At 45.7% G+C, this 15,631-nt stretch overlaps 2 protein-coding genes across 12 annotated transcripts in view; one reads left to right on the top strand and one right to left on the bottom strand.

Annotated features, from left to right (window-relative positions):
* LOC146789441 (ATP-binding cassette sub-family B member 5-like) overlaps positions 1-15,631 on the bottom strand; it is a 1,226,636-nt gene that overhangs the window by 909,789 nt on the left and 301,216 nt on the right. The window contains exon 1 of one of the 3 annotated variants that reach the window (XM_085631580.1): positions 12,236-12,299. The exons of the other annotated variants lie outside the window; for them this stretch is intronic. The gene's annotated coding sequence lies outside the window, so the exon portion shown is untranslated. Of the gene's footprint in view, positions 1-12,235; positions 12,300-15,631 lie in introns of those variants that run through there. 3 annotated transcript variants of the gene reach the window in all.
* LOC146789442 (uncharacterized) overlaps positions 1-15,631 on the top strand; it is a 379,805-nt gene that overhangs the window by 27,558 nt on the left and 336,616 nt on the right. The window contains exon 1 of one of the 9 annotated variants that reach the window (XM_085631583.1): positions 10,961-11,089. The exons of the other annotated variants lie outside the window; for them this stretch is intronic. The gene's annotated coding sequence lies outside the window, so the exon portion shown is untranslated. Of the gene's footprint in view, positions 1-10,960; positions 11,090-15,631 lie in introns of those variants that run through there. 9 annotated transcript variants of the gene reach the window in all.

Consider the following 15,631-nt stretch of genomic DNA (forward strand, 5'->3'; position numbering starts at 1 on the left):
GGCAACTGCGGGCTCAGGCCGGCGGCTCAGCTCCTCCGGGGCTGCCGGTCCGGGCCGATACTGCTACGGAGATCTCAGGCTGCCACAAGGCACATGCACACAGAGTCGCTGAGACTCCCTTGAGCTTCGGGTGCACGATCACAGGGCACTTCACACGAAGGTCTCAGGCTGCACGAAGATCACGCGTGCAGCGTCGCTGAGACTTACTTTAACACCGGGTGCACGTTAACAAGGTAATCCTCACGAAGGTCTCACGGTGCACACAGCACACGCACACAGCGTCGATGAGACTCACTCGGACTCCAGGTGCACAATGACAAAGCAATCCTCACGAAGGTCTCACGGTGCACACAGCACACGCATACAGGGTCGATGAGACTCACTTGGATTCCGGGTGTGCACGATAACAAAGTAATCCTCACGAAGGTCTCACGGTACACACAGCACACGCACACAGCGTCGATGAGACTCACTTGGATTCCGATGCACATGATAACGGGACAATCCTCACAAAGGGTTCAGGCTGCATAAAGCACATGCATACAGCGTAGCTGATCCTTGATTGGACTCCAGGTGCCCACGATCACAGGGCACACCTTACGAGGGTCTCAGGCTGCAACAAGCACGCACAAAGTCCCTTTAGCCTTTCTTTGGTTAAAACAGAAAACTGCAGGCCAACCCCAGAACACACAGCAAGGGTCAGTCCTTTCCTTCAGTCTCTTCAGTTGTTTCTTTCTTGGCAAAGGATCCTCTTGACCAGGAAGCAGCTCCAGTCTTGTTCAATCTTGATCAAGCTATTCTCCAAAGTTCAGGGGCTTCAGCTCTCATAGTTATACCCCTTAATGGCTTTGAAATCTTTGTGTTTTAGGGGGCACGGACCCCTGTTCAAACCAGTTCTGGGTGCCTCCCTGCCAGTGTCACCTTCTTCCTTTGATTAGTGGGGGTCTGGATTCTCAATCACTCAGCAGGAGATGGGCCAATTGTTTTATAGCAGCAACCCAGGCCTCTTCACCTCTAGGGGATACTCCTCCCCCTACACTCCAGATGCAGGTCAGCCTGTAGCTCTCTCACCTCCTCCCCTGGGTCAAGACATTCCCCAGATCCTATCACTTTCAAATCCAGACAGTCAATCCACAACCAGGCAGAGACACATAAAAATGTTAGAGCACAAAAGCCAGCCACTTCTAAAAGAGTGGCTTATAAACACACAATGCAAAAACCATCTTCATAAAAAGATGTTTTATTACATTGTGAGTTCAGGCATACTAAACTTCACCTCTCCATCTTAAGCCTTTGGGAAGATAGGCTGGAAAACATATTACACAGCCTTCCCATTATATTTTATGGGTAAGATGGCCTTTCAACATTGAAAAACGAAATGGAGATTATTTCACTGTCAGGACATGGTACACACCTTAGTATATGTCCTACCTTTCACCTGCACTGCACCCTGCCCAGGGGGTACCCTGGACCTACCATAGGGGTGTCTGATGTGCATAGAAAGGGAAGGGTAAGGTCTGGCAAGTGGGTGCACTTGTTAGAATGCATGGCAGTTTAATAACTGCGCGCAGGCAGTGCAATGGCAGGCCTGAGTTCCTTTTTTAAGGCTACTTGTGTGGGTGGCACAATTAGTGCTGCTGGCCCCATTTAGCATTTGCATTACCAGCCCTGGCACATATAGTGCACTTTACTGGGGACTTTACTAGTAAGGCAAACATACCAATCATGGACAACCAATTACCATTACACTTTATACAGGGAGCACTTGCACTTTGACACTGTTTAGCAGTGGCAAAGTGTCCAAAGCATCTAACTTAGCAATGTCATGTCAAGAAAAAGGTCTAGGGGGAAAGCAAAAGGTTTAGGGAACTTTAGCCAAAAAGGGCCAAGTCCTGCACAACTCCCTCCCACCCAAAAGCCAGGGTAGACCAATCAATTACCTTGATGGACTTCCCTGCTTGGGACGCTAGAACACGGACGCAGGCCCGCTACCACAGGGACACCCTCCGGTTCTATGCCTTCCTGACCGCAGGGATTCTCTTGGTCACTACTCCCTGGGACATCTACGCTGCTCCATGGGTACTTCCAGGCAGATGAGGCCTCTCTAGGGGTGCTGGTCCCTTGCCACCCCTACCAAGAACCATATCCCTGGAAGACCCATGAGTCAGGACACTGTTCCCAGTTATCCTGTCCTCCAGGTTAGACATGGGTGTACCCTGGTCACTCCTAGGGGACCCAGCTCTACTGGCTGGATACGGTCCCATAGTTTTCCCACGGGGGGACACCTTCCTCACTTAACCTTCCATTTAGATTTCTGTGCCTGCCATTTAGGAATGGCACCCACAAACTTCAGGACCACAGGAGCTCTGGTGACAGACGCCCCATGCCCTCCTGATGCTAGGTGTTCTAACTCGCACAGCTGGCAAGTAGGCGCTAGGCCTCCCACCTAGTGCTCCTGTACGGAACCCTCCAGTCTCTGGGGTGGGGTGGTGAACCCCTGGGGACGCTGCTCACACACCCTTCCTCTCCTGTGAGACAGGGCGCTAGCCCGCATGCACCCCCACTACTCTTAGACCTAACAGTTCTACTTCACCTCTCTTCCCTCTCTATGGCCTTTTCGGGCCCTTGGACCCATGTGCCAGCTCCCGGGAATCAAAGAGCTCGCACCCTAACACGGGTTGGCGCAATCCTGGAAAACAATTATTGAGCCTAGGCTCTTTAGGGCAGGGCTGGACTGGCTACCGGGCGTTTTGGCATGCTGCCGAGCTGGGGGCTGATGTCACTCCGGTGGGGGCTAATTTTGTTGATGAAGACCTGCGTGTGCTTCGAAATAAACAAAGCAAAACCAATTTTGTTCAGCACACGCAGGTCCCCATCAATGAAATCAGCCCCCAGCTCGGCAGCATGCCAAAACGCCCGGTAGCCAGTCCGGCCCTGCTTTAGGGGTAAAGTTGAGCAACCCCTTCAAATCATTTGCCATGCTCACCAACACCCAGTCATCCAGTGCACGCTTGTACTCATCCACACTTGGCACTGTCTGTACGCTGCCACCATTCAAACTGGACTCTGCCTTTTTAACCTTAATGTCCAGTTCCCTCATGCTTAACTCATGAGCTAAGAGAATCTATTTCTCTTCCAAAGCAAGAGTGTTCCTGCTCTCCTCTGCTCGCTTTTCACTTTCAATGAGCAGCTTCATCTCCTCTGATTGAGTTTTAAGTTTTAAAACCTCCAACTCATGCTCTCTGACCCTTTAGTTTTCCTCCAGCTCCTCTGGTGAAAACACTTCTCCCGGAATGGCTACTACCAGCCCCTGAAGCTGGTCCTTCCACTGGCAAATCCTGTGGACAAAATCCATTCCCTGGGTCATCCTCATACACCTCAACATCACCCACGTCCTGAGCCCCTTTGGCTTCCCGCCAGGCCCTCAAGGCCATTTGCAGCTCCTCCTTCTTGGTGCTACTTTTCATGGGACATCCCAAAGCTCTGCAGAATTGTCTCAATTGATCAACTTTGTAGGTAAGCAATGCCTCAATGTCAAACTCTAATTCTGCAGCCTCACTGGCTCCTTGACTCCTCTGAGACATGATGTGTGGCTTAAACGTTGCTAAAAAATAAAACCAATAAATCAAGAACACAATATGTGGTTGCGTTGTGGTCTGTGCTAAACTTGTGATGTACACCAATCACTGTGAGTGAATTTGCAAATACAAATTCAAATCCCACATTGCTGACCACCAAAATGTTAGACCCGGGACCCCTGGTTGGCTGAGGTAGGTTCCTTAGGCCAAATAGGGTCCCACGGTTCCACCTCAGGGAAAGGAAGGTCACCTTCTGACATAGCCCCGCTCACCTCCTTGGTACCTTGGCACGAGCTGCCAGGCTTATCTTCAAGGTAAATGTGTAAAGAATTTGCTACCATGCTCACAGCAACCCAATGATGACACCACAAATAGACTCCACACAAATTTTATAAAAACGAGTATAAACTTTATATAAAAAGATATACGATAAGACCACACAATATAAATTCAACATATGGGTATGTGTACTATTTCTCCTGGCCGGTTGTTAGGCCAGCCAGCCCTTGTAAGTTCTGGCGAAATAAGGGGCTCTTCTAAGCGTTCCCCTGTAATCCTAATACCATGTTATACAATTTGTAATGCTAGAATCAGGCACTTTTGCAATGTAACAATAATGCAATGCATAATGCAGCAATCAGATACTTTACGATGTAAAAATAATGCAATGAGTAATGCAGCAATCAGACACTTTGCAATGTATAAATAATGCAATGCGTAATACAACCATCAGACACTTTGCAATGTAAACACAATGCCATGCGTAATACAACTATCAAGTACGTCCTTATGCAGAGATAAGGTAATGTGTAATACACTTAATCAGGTAGTCTGTTATGCAGACATAATGCAATGCGTAATACGCTAATCAGTTAGTTCGTTATGCGGAAACTATGCAATGTGTCACACGACAATCAGGTAGTTTGTTATACAGAAATAATGCCATGCGTCATACACTAATCAGGCAGTTCGTTATGCAGGAATAATGCAATGCGTAATACAGTAATCAGGTACTCTGTTATGCAGAAATTATGCAATGTGTAATACGACAGTCAGGTACTCCATTATGTAGAAATGGAATAAGGTGTAATACACTCCGGCACCAATCACAGTGCCTTAGGCGGTCTCCCCGCCACTCCTTCTGACTCGTAGTTAGCCTCTCAACAGTTGCCCCAACACGGGTATGGTGTAATCAAAAAGGTGCAGCTCCACACTCTGGCCCCGGTACTGGCAGTCCCTTGGCAATACGGGCCGCGAAGCAGAGGCTCGCGTTGCCAGAATGAGAGAGAGACTGAGAGTGTCTCCCTCTGAGCCCGCACCCCGCCCCAGGAGTCGCCACACGTTACCTGGGGGGCGCAAACACACTCGCCTCTCCTCATCCAGTGCCTGGGCCTCCGATGCAGTCTTTGTGAATTGGCAATGGCGGGCTCGAGCCCGCAGCTCAGCTCCTCCGGGGCTGCCGGTCCGGGCCGCTACTGCTACGAAGATCTCAGGCTGCCACAGGGCACACTCACACAGCATCGCTGAGACTCCCTTAAGCTTCGGGTGCACGATCACTGGGCACTCCACACGAAGGTCCCCGGCTGCACGAAGATCACACGCGCAGCATCGCTGAGAGTCACTTTACCTCCGGGTGCGCGTTAACAAGGCCATCCTCACAAAGGTCTCACGGTGCACACAGCACACACACACAGCATCGATGAGACTCACTTGGACTCCGGGTGCACGATGACAAAGCAATCCTCACGAAGGTCTCACGGTGCACACAGCACACGCACACAGCGTCGATGAGACTCACTTGGATTCTGGTGCACACGATAACTGGACATTCCTCACAAAGGGTTCAGGCTGCACAAAGCACATGCACACAGCTTCGCTGATCCTTGTTTGGACTCCAGATGCCCACAATCACAGGGCACACCTTACGAGGGTCTCAGGCTGCAACAAGCATGCACACACAGTGCCGCTGAGACTCTCCTGGAAACTTTTGTGTTCCTAAGTGTCTGCAACAGGGAGCAAGCTCACCTCGGGCCCTTGGGGATAAGTTACTTCAGGACACAGCACAGCAAAGTCCTTTCAAGCAGGGGCACATAGCACACAGCAAAGTCCCTTTAGCCTTTACTTGGTTAAACACCAAGCTGCAGGCCAGCCCCAGAACACACAGCAAGGGCCAGTCCTTTCCTTCAGTCTCTTCAGTTGTTTCTTCCTTGGCAAAGGTTCCTCTTGACCACGAAGTAGCTCCAGTCTTTTTCAATCTTGATCAAGCCATTCTCCAGTGTTCAGGGGCTTCGCTCTCATAGTTATACCCCTTAATGGCTTTGGATTGTGTTTCAGAGGGCACTGACCCCTGTTCAAACCAGTTCTGAGTGCCTCCCTTCCAGTGACACCTTCCTTTGATTAGTGGGGATCTGGATTCTCAATCACTCAGCAGGAGATGGGACAATTGTTTCATACCAGCAACCCAGGCCTCTTCACCTCTAGGGGCTACTCCTCACCGTACACTCCAGATGCAGGTCAGCCTGTTGCTGTCTCACCTCCTTCCCTGGGTCAAGACATTGCCCCGGTTTCTATCGCTTTCAAATCCAGACATTCAATCCACATCCAGGCAGAGACACACAGAAATGTTAGAGCACAAAAACCCAGTCACTTCTAAAAGAGTGGCTTATAAACACACAATGCAAAAGCCATCTTTATAAAAAGATATGTTATTACATTGTGAGTTCAGGCATACTAAACTTAACCTCTCCATCTTAAGCCTTTGGGAAGATAGGCTGGAAAACATATTACACAGCCTTCCCATTCTATTCTATGGGCAAATGGCCTTTCAACAGTGAAAAACGAAATGGAGATTATTTCACTGTCAGGACATGGTACACACCTCAGGGGCGTAACACAGGCCCACACAGCCCCCGCGGTGCGGGGCGGCCTAAGCACAGCACTCTTGCCTGGGAGCTCTTGATTGAGCCCGGAGCGGGCCCCTTCACGTTCCTTGCAGGGAGGCCCCCTTAATTTTCGTAACGCCAGTAACACACCTTAGTACATGTCCTACCCTTACACCTGCACTGCACCCTGCCCAGGGGGTACCCTGGACCTACCATAGTGGTGTCTGATGTGTATAGAAAGGGAAGGGCAAGGTCTGGCAAGTGGGGGCACTTGTCAGAACACATGGCAGTTTAATAACTGCGCGCAGGCACTGCAGTAGCAGGCTTGAGTTCCCTTTTTAAGGCTAATTGTGTGGGTGGCACAATTAGTGCTGCAGGCCTACTAGTAGCATTTGCATTACCAGCCCTGGTACACATAGTACACTTTACTAGGGAATTTACTAGTAAGGCAAACATACCAATCATGGACAACCAAATTACCATTACACTTTATACAGGCAGCACTTGCACTTTGCCACTGTTTAACAGTGGCAAAGTGTCTAAAGCATCTAAGTTGGCAACACCATGTCAGAAAAAAGGTCTAGGGGGAAAGCAAAAGGTTTAGGGAACTTTAGCTAAAAAGGGCCAAGTTCTGCAGCCATCAATCATCGAATCCAACACATTTCCTCATAAGCCTGGACATCCACATTCACAAACTGCATGAATCCTAGTGGTTAAAAAAAATCCATGCAGTATCAAGTCAATTTTTCATGCGCACCACACCGACAATCCAGCATAGCAGAGACTGATTCTCATAAATTGTATGTACTTATGTACAACATAACACACTCACACTAACCAATGGTGCACACATTTACACTCATACTTGCAGATCTTTTCCATTTACAACATATGCTCCACTACACATGCATGCAACATTTTCTAAAATTTGATCTGATCACACATTCAAGAAAAGGGTGTGCATCCAGGCATACTGTGATCTAACCCTGTAATTCTTAAATTCAGTTTTGCTTTCTCGAATCCGAAAAAACAGCATGCACTTCTGACTGGTAAGCTATCTGGATTCGCTTCAAATGACTGACAACATTGGGAACTGTTTTTAAAACCTTACACTTACAGGTGCGCAAGATCTAAAAAAAACAAAATAATTGAACCATCCAAACTCAGATCAATAATGCAGGCCTAGTACTCCTCAGTGCTGAATCCTAGGGATTATACGAACCTACTACATTGTACTGCATACTCAGACAGCCAACCCACCAAACGGTGCTGCATCCTACCGAATACAGCACACTTTATTGTGTCCCAGGCAGCAATAATGAACATCCAGGGCCGGAGTGGCTAGCGGGCGTCTTGGCATGCTGCTGAGCTGGGGGCTGATTTCGTTGTCGCTTAATTGGCAACACCAGCACTTGTGACAGTCTGCCTATTTTAAAAACGAGCATGAAAACAGTTAATTATTAATTCCGTATACATTAAAATTACTAGTACCTGCCGCCGAGCCATTCTCATAGCTTTTGGGGGCCTGTAATAGTCTGAATTGTCACACTTGTTGGAGTGCGACGGTTAGTAATCGTGTTGTTATTTTACTTGGCAGCACTGGCAGGAGCAGTGTTTGCTGCAAAATGCAGTGGCCTCCTTACGAGGGCCCTGGCACGTATTGTTTTACAAATTAAGCACTGGCATAGAAGAATCATCTTGCAGCCTGTGAATTTCTTGCCTCATGTTGACATATAGGCTGTGAATGAAAGCCTCCAACTTTAACCTTATTTGTTCTTAGACTAACTCAGGCCCTTTTGGAAGGCTGTCTCTTTCCCAGAGAGCAGGTCAATGTAGACAGACCAGAAACAAGGGATGTAGCAGACAACCCCCAAGTGACATACACGAATAACACACTTGTCACAGGAAACATGAAAACACAGTGTCTAAAAGAATGAGCACATTTATTTATATTGAAACTCCTAGTGTCTCCTAAGGATTAGAAGAGGACGTAATTATGATAAAAAACGGAACATTAAGAGGATGTTCAACAAATGAGTCGTGAGGAGATAGCTTATTAGTATACTGAAATATGAGGCCCTGGAAGAGGAGAAATGGGAAACAAAACAGCGAAGAAGGAAGGCAATCAGAGAAGTCAATAGCAATCTACCAGGTCCTCATATTGTGCTACATGAGGTTCACAGTATTTTTTAGACTGAATCAGCCTATAAAAAATACTTAAAAAATAATAATTATTGGCATAGGTAGCGGGACATGTGGCAGATGCTAATTACCTCTTACAACAGGAATGGGCTCTAATAAGATACTTCGTAAAAAAATAGCAACTATATAGACCTTGGAAAAAGTCGATTAGAAAATATTTCGCATTTCGAAAATTCCGACCAGAAAAATATTTAACCTGGTTTGACCTAGACAGACATTCTGGCAGCAGTTAACTTCAAACAACAGGATATTCACATAACTTATTTAGATAAACAAAGAGCAACGATGTACTTCATTTACAAAGTGTGAAATAAATGAATCAAAAATACTACTGTGCGCACAAGTGATCATGCATGCACTATGCTTCCACAGAGCTCACTCCACAAACGTCATCTATCGGCATGTGTAGGAGTATTCCAGCCTGTCACAAATATTTACAACTGTTTAACGAATTCACAAAACTCCATGGCATATCCTCCGATTTTCTCAAATTACACGTCGGCGTGTGATAATCACGCACGTTTCTAGCATTCGCCTGTAGTTCCTACCTCGACATATTTGTGCATTGTGTAAAAAATCTACATGCTAAATGTTAGGAAAATATAATAATATAAAAATGAACCTTTTTAGATCTGGCTAGACATTGTAACATTCCACCTTCAGGTAGTGGTTCCATGTCAATGCAAGAGGGACCATTTTCAGACCTTTCAAGTTCTTTTAATTCTCCTGGCTGACAACTCATTAGGATATTTAATGATTTCAATGATAGAGCTGACACGTGATATTCAACACCAGTGACAAAACAGGACACAACGTCACTACAATGACTGAACAGCACCAACACCTTACTAAAGTAAAGTAGCGGCTTACACAACTCGTGGGACAGTACACTGATGATCCTGGAACTGGCACCTTCAATCAAACGAAAAGATCTGTACTGAGGCCTCCTTGCGGTGAAATCGCGTACTGCAGCCACAGTCGCAGAACTCTGCACATAACTGTAACTAAAGGGCTGGTTCTGTCCATTCTTTTTCTTTTAAAACTTTATTTCGACTCAAAGAGTCATAAAAGAATTCATACACATACAATGACAAAAAAACCAAAATTTACAATAATACAAGTCATCTATAATCTAGGGTGGATGCAACAACAGTTACAGGAATATTCCAACATAAAAGAACCACATAGAGAAGAATTTTGAATTTCAGTTCAGCAAATAAGTTCTTCTCATATTCCATACAGCTGCTAGGTACTTGCAGATGGCAAATTCACACTGTCCATTCACACTGTGGGACCTCTAGCCCGTCTGCTATTTTACATCTGAAAACGTGCACTCACACTCTTGGAGCGCTCAATTCTTTATCTGGTACCTGCATAATATACTAAAAGAATTTAAGTTGCTATTTATTTTCACCTTGACTTACTGATCCACAAGATGGCAAACCAAGCGAATGGACACGAATGCTGAAGGACAGTTCCTCTTCTATTACAGGAATGGTCCTTAGACTAACAACCCTGCTCAACCAACAGGCCCCAGAAGAGAATCAGTGCATCTCGCAGTCCCTTCTTCTGTAGCTGGTCGCTGCTGAATTACAAACTCAACAAACCTGGCAGATTTGGCAAAGTCAATAGGTATGCTTGCAGCTTAGAATGCAAGGCAGACCAGTTGACAGCTCTAGCTTGAATCAACCCAATACAAAGCACAGCGCACACTAACAGAAACTGACAGCATCTATTGGCACACATGACTGACAACATTGGGAATTCTTTTTTAAAAAACCTTACACATAGAGGTACGTAAAATAAAAAAAAAAAAATGTCATTGAACCATTCAAACTGAGATCATCGATGCTGTCCTAGTGCTCCTCGGTGCTGAATCCTAGGGATTCGGCACTAGCAGAGAATATCCCGCCACACTGCACTGCATCATAGAAACAACAATCCACCATTCTGCACTGACTCGTCACATAACAATATAAGCCTCCTAGTGAAAAGTATCTGAAACACGGCTCTTTAGGAAATCGACCCGATTCACTGAACAGCACTGCATCTCAGGATACTGATCTGCAACAGTCTCCTAGCGACACCCTGGATCCAGTCTTGTGAGGACTCATCGCATTGAATCGTCATAGGAGCTTCCATAGAGGTATCATCTTGTCTGATACCTGCATAATATACTAGAACAATCTATTTTGCTATTTATTTTCTCCTTGACTTACTGATCCCCAATATAGCAAACCAAACAAATTGATACTGGAGCTAAAGGGCAGTTTCTCTTCTATTACAGGAATGGTCCTTTGACTAACAACCCTGCTCAACCAACGGGCCTCTGAAGAGAATGAGTGCATCCTGCAGTCCCTTCTTCTGTAGCTGGTCGCTGCTGAATTACAAGTTCAACAAACCTGGCAGATTTGGCAAATACAATAGGTATGCTTGCAGCTTAGAATGCGAGGCAGACCAGTTGACAGTTCCAGCTTTAATCAACCCAATACAAAGCACAGTGCACACTAACAGAAACTGACAACAGATGAAATCCAGATGACATTTAATTGCAACCAAAAGTTGGTTCTGTATTTCTCTGATGATTATTGTTATTTTCGAACAAGTTCAACAAAATGAAAAAAGGTAAAATACAGGACAAAAGGTCTCATTTAGATTTTGGTTGAGTTGGAATCATGCCCGTGGGGCTCCTGCGCCCCCCAACTTAAGGTGTGCCCACCTCCATTAAATGCGGGGGTAGGGCCTGATTTGAGGCAGTGAAACCTCAGTTAGCTTTTACTGGCAGCCAGTCTGTCTCAGCGCTGTCGATCAATGTGCATTGGAAAGCGCACCCTATTTACAATTGTTTTTCTGGTGTACATTGTTTTGTACATGGGAACTCTAGCAACAGTTTGGAAGTCCAGAGAGGAAACAATACAAATAACAAACGCGCTGGTAGGAAACCCCCAACACATCACAGCCATTTGTTTTTTTCGTTTTTCAGAAACAGATCCCTATTTTCTAAATTTGTTTTTGAAAAACAAACATGTTTGCAGTGTGGACAAAATAACATTGTACCTGTACAGCATATCTGCTTTCATGTACAAATGCTGCACTTGAATTTGCATAGGAGACAGTGAGATCATTGCTAGGAAGGCGGGAATGTTATAAAATGGTTGGTGGTCCTCCACCAGGGAAGCAGAGACCATGCCCACTGAAGCCCTGGCGGTATGGCCCACCACCTGCCAAGGTCTAAATGAATTCTTAAGACTGTTTAAACAAACCATGGCATCTCCAAAGGGCCTTTTTTATGAACAATGATGTTGCCAGAGACACAAATAACCCTTCCAAAAAGTCAAATAACACTCTTAAGGGATTGGGTGCGGGCCATAGAAAACACCAATGGCCAGTGCAGAGACTATGGGTCTTGGGGACACTGTGAGTGGTGTTCACTGAGGCTGAGTGGACACTGGGACACAAGATCTCTTTTCATCTCTCTCATCGTTTCAGTTGCTACTTCGCATTTCCACCCTTTTCTCGCCCCTACTTACCATTACCTTTACCCTTCCCCTTCTTCCCCCATGTACTACTTACCTCTTTTCCTTCCTTCCGCCCCTGTGTCTCGCACCTTCCTTCACTCATCTGTCTTTTCCCCTGCAGTACTTTGGAACCTGTCACACAGTTTTTGTAGATATTTTCACCACTGTAGCATACTGGCGGAAAATGCACCTGTAAATGATTGATGAGCAGCAGAAAGCACATGCCAAAAAACACATACCAAATGGAAATGTACTTTGAGGACACTGCTTATCCAGAGAAGTTGTCACTCTCTTGTCACTGGACCTATGACCTATTCAGCATTACCTCATCTTGCCTAATATTCAGAAGCTGAAAAGGGGCCCTAGAAGTCCCAGGACCACCACAGGTGTGCCGCACTCCTCATTTCATCCTTTCATTGATCCCAGTAGATTCTGTATATGTTAATGCTCAAATGGTCTGCGTCACGTGTCCCCTCATAAGTGCTACTCGGTATTAGTAAGGTGCTCCTCAGCACAGTATTCTACTCTGCGTAAGTTGAACTTTCATCCACAAAGCCCTTCCTTTCATGAAGGGAAACTACTGTCCTCCTTCCAAAGTCTTGACATGACTCGCTGTTGTTGGCATCTGATTGGAGTAACGGAATGAGGCTATTTCCCTCGAACTCTAGCTTGAAGGCTGCCAACTGGTACTTCCTGTTACATCTGAACTGCCTGTTAGTACTGGAAACCCTAGTTTCCCAACAACTGCAAGATTGATGGCTGTGTTCACCCTAAATGCATGTATGTGGAATGCCCCAGCCTTCATGTGTCTATGGTATTGGCTTTGCAGGCAGATATAGAACTTCTGGTAGTTCTCCCACTTTTTCCTCCCTTGCATGCCCAGCCATTCATATTCCTCTGCTCGCCCCTGTACAAGCGAGAGTTGCTCGGATTGTGTCTTGTTATGATCAATAAATGATACAATGCGGCAACGAGCAGCCCTCTGCTTTTGCCCCAGAGTAGAGCCAGAAGGTCATACTGTGCCCTGCAAGAAGGAACACATGGTCAAAAGAAGTGGCCAAGGGCATGAGAAGAGCATGGCCAAGATGATGGCCAATTTATCTCACCTGAGAAAAAGAGGGAGTGCCCCTGTACTTATAATTCAGGTGTGAAGGATATGCTGTAGCTCCAGCATCTGCTCAGGGTGTAAGGACTATGTTTGTGCTCTTTATTGGCTAAGGCCAACTGGCATCTGTATTTCCAGATGTCTGCCATTACCTTCGTTCCCCCAGACACCCTAACTAATACCTGATAACCAGATACCACTGAACTGTGCACACTGAATTTCATTGGTTCCTTCCTTGAATAGCTGGTTGCCCTGGTAACAAATTCCACCACATTTTGATATAACCTGGCCCTGAAGATCAACTCTCCCTTTAACCAGAAATGATCTGTTCAACAAAAGAGACGAGAGGATTAGATGATGAGGATTACACCAAGTGTGTGACTCTATATTGCTGCGCTTCTGGGCTTTGACGATCTGCTGTCTGTCCGACCGAGACAAGAGTGCTGCTTCTGATGCACAGCCTGCCCAGGGCACATTGCGTTGCTTTTTTGACTCTGTCTTAATGTCTCCCTTCCAGGAGAGGTCTGCCTTGTTTGTTGTGTGATACTACTGCAGACCAAGGAAAAATCTAAAAATAAAAAGCGAGGAGAACAGTTGCATTTTAGTATGTTGCCCTATGTATTATTTATCTCTTGTAGCTGGAACCCTGTTTTATCCCTGATCATGTGAGCTTGTCCAAGGCCTTTCCATATTCCTGCTGTTCTCTCTCTTTCCTGCAGATCCTGATTGTGAAAATACATTACCCTGCAGCCAGAGAATGTTTCCCCTCACTAGCCCTGCTCATGTGGCTCCAAGGTCATGGTTTATGCCCCTAAGTGCCCGTTCAGGCAGTGGGCTCTTCCATCAATGATCACACCTTCCCCAGGCAAAAGCCCAAAAGGATACTGTGGTTGCTCCTTCAGAATCATGAGGACCCACCACTGGACACCAAGATGATCAGGGTCATATGCTTACTACCAATGCTTCTGTCAAAGCACATACACAAAAATAAGGAAGGCCAAGTAAGAAACACTCACAGAACCTTTCTGGACAGGAGGCATTCAGTGCCTACTATGGATAAATAGATATTCATGTGCTCTCTGATTGGACACACAACTTTAGAACTGAGCTGCATTTGCCAAAAGAAAGTCCTTTTGCCCCTGGTTTTGGATGACACGTTTTAATTGTGGGAAAGTTTTAGTGAACTATTAAACCATCACATACGGTATTTATTTTTAGGTTCACAATTTATCAAATGCAAGTGATAAGTAGCAATACCTGAACATAAAAGGCTTTTGCTATAAGTCAGCGTGCCGTTAGTTGTTCAGTGTCTTGTCAAAGTAACCTGCGGAGTATTTGGGGATATTAACTGAAAATATTGATGCAGGAAAGAGAAACTGGGTATTAGTTGAGACGGATGAAAGTCCCACTCAAATAAAAAACGCAATCCTTGTTAGGGTGAACAACAAAAAGTCACTTAATTAACCTGTGGGTAACCCTCTGATAGATTGGTTCAAAAGCAGCCATACCTAATTTACAGGAAATGAGTAAAGTATTCATGCAGCACACACAGTAATAACGTGAAAATACAACACAAGAAAACCCCCACACCAATTTAGAAAAATAGAGTACATTTTTATAAATAAAATTACACCAAAACAAACAAAATCCAATTAGTAGAACTGGACTTATGAATTGCAAAGTTTTTAGTGAAATCCAGTGCCAAAAAGACCAAAGCACCAAACATAGCTATCTAGTGGCACAAAACGGCGTCAAAGTCAAAAGTTAAGCCCGACCGCAATGGGAGTGTGGCTTAGTTTCAAAGGTTGGATTGGGCCCGGCCTCGACTTACCTTCAGAAGTTCTTGAGAGAACAGACTCTCAGCTGTGCCAGGCATTAGCTGTATCCGAGGAAGAGTCATCGACAATGGGGAGCCAAAGGACAAAGTCTTGGTGAAGCGTTTAACAATGGCTGGAAAAGTTCTGAGCTGTAAAAGCTGGATTTTCTGGCCGAGGAGATCGTTGTTGTTGATGGGATGCTGGCCATTGTCGAACCCATTGAACATTTTACCTTCTGACTTAGAAGCTTTTCTGAAGCTTGAAATACCCCAGCGGGATAAGGTTGTTGGCGGTAGCCAAAGATAACTCCACGGGGCAGGACACTATCGGTGAGAGGTCCAGCTGAAAAGGATTTGCTGCTATGGAGAATGAAGCAGGAGCTGCAGCAAAGTCAATCCCACTGGTGATGCACCTTCATCGGATCAGGTTGCAGGTAGCTACCGGTCTCCTGTCAATCCTCAGAACAGTTTTTGCTGGAATATTTCCTAAATCCCAGGTTTTGGGTTTTGGTCGGACTTAGCTACTTTAG

Source organism: Triturus cristatus, chromosome 10, assembly GCF_964204655.1.
Source record: "Triturus cristatus chromosome 10, aTriCri1.1, whole genome shotgun sequence".
Taxonomy (NCBI): domain Eukaryota; kingdom Metazoa; phylum Chordata; class Amphibia; order Caudata; family Salamandridae; genus Triturus; species Triturus cristatus.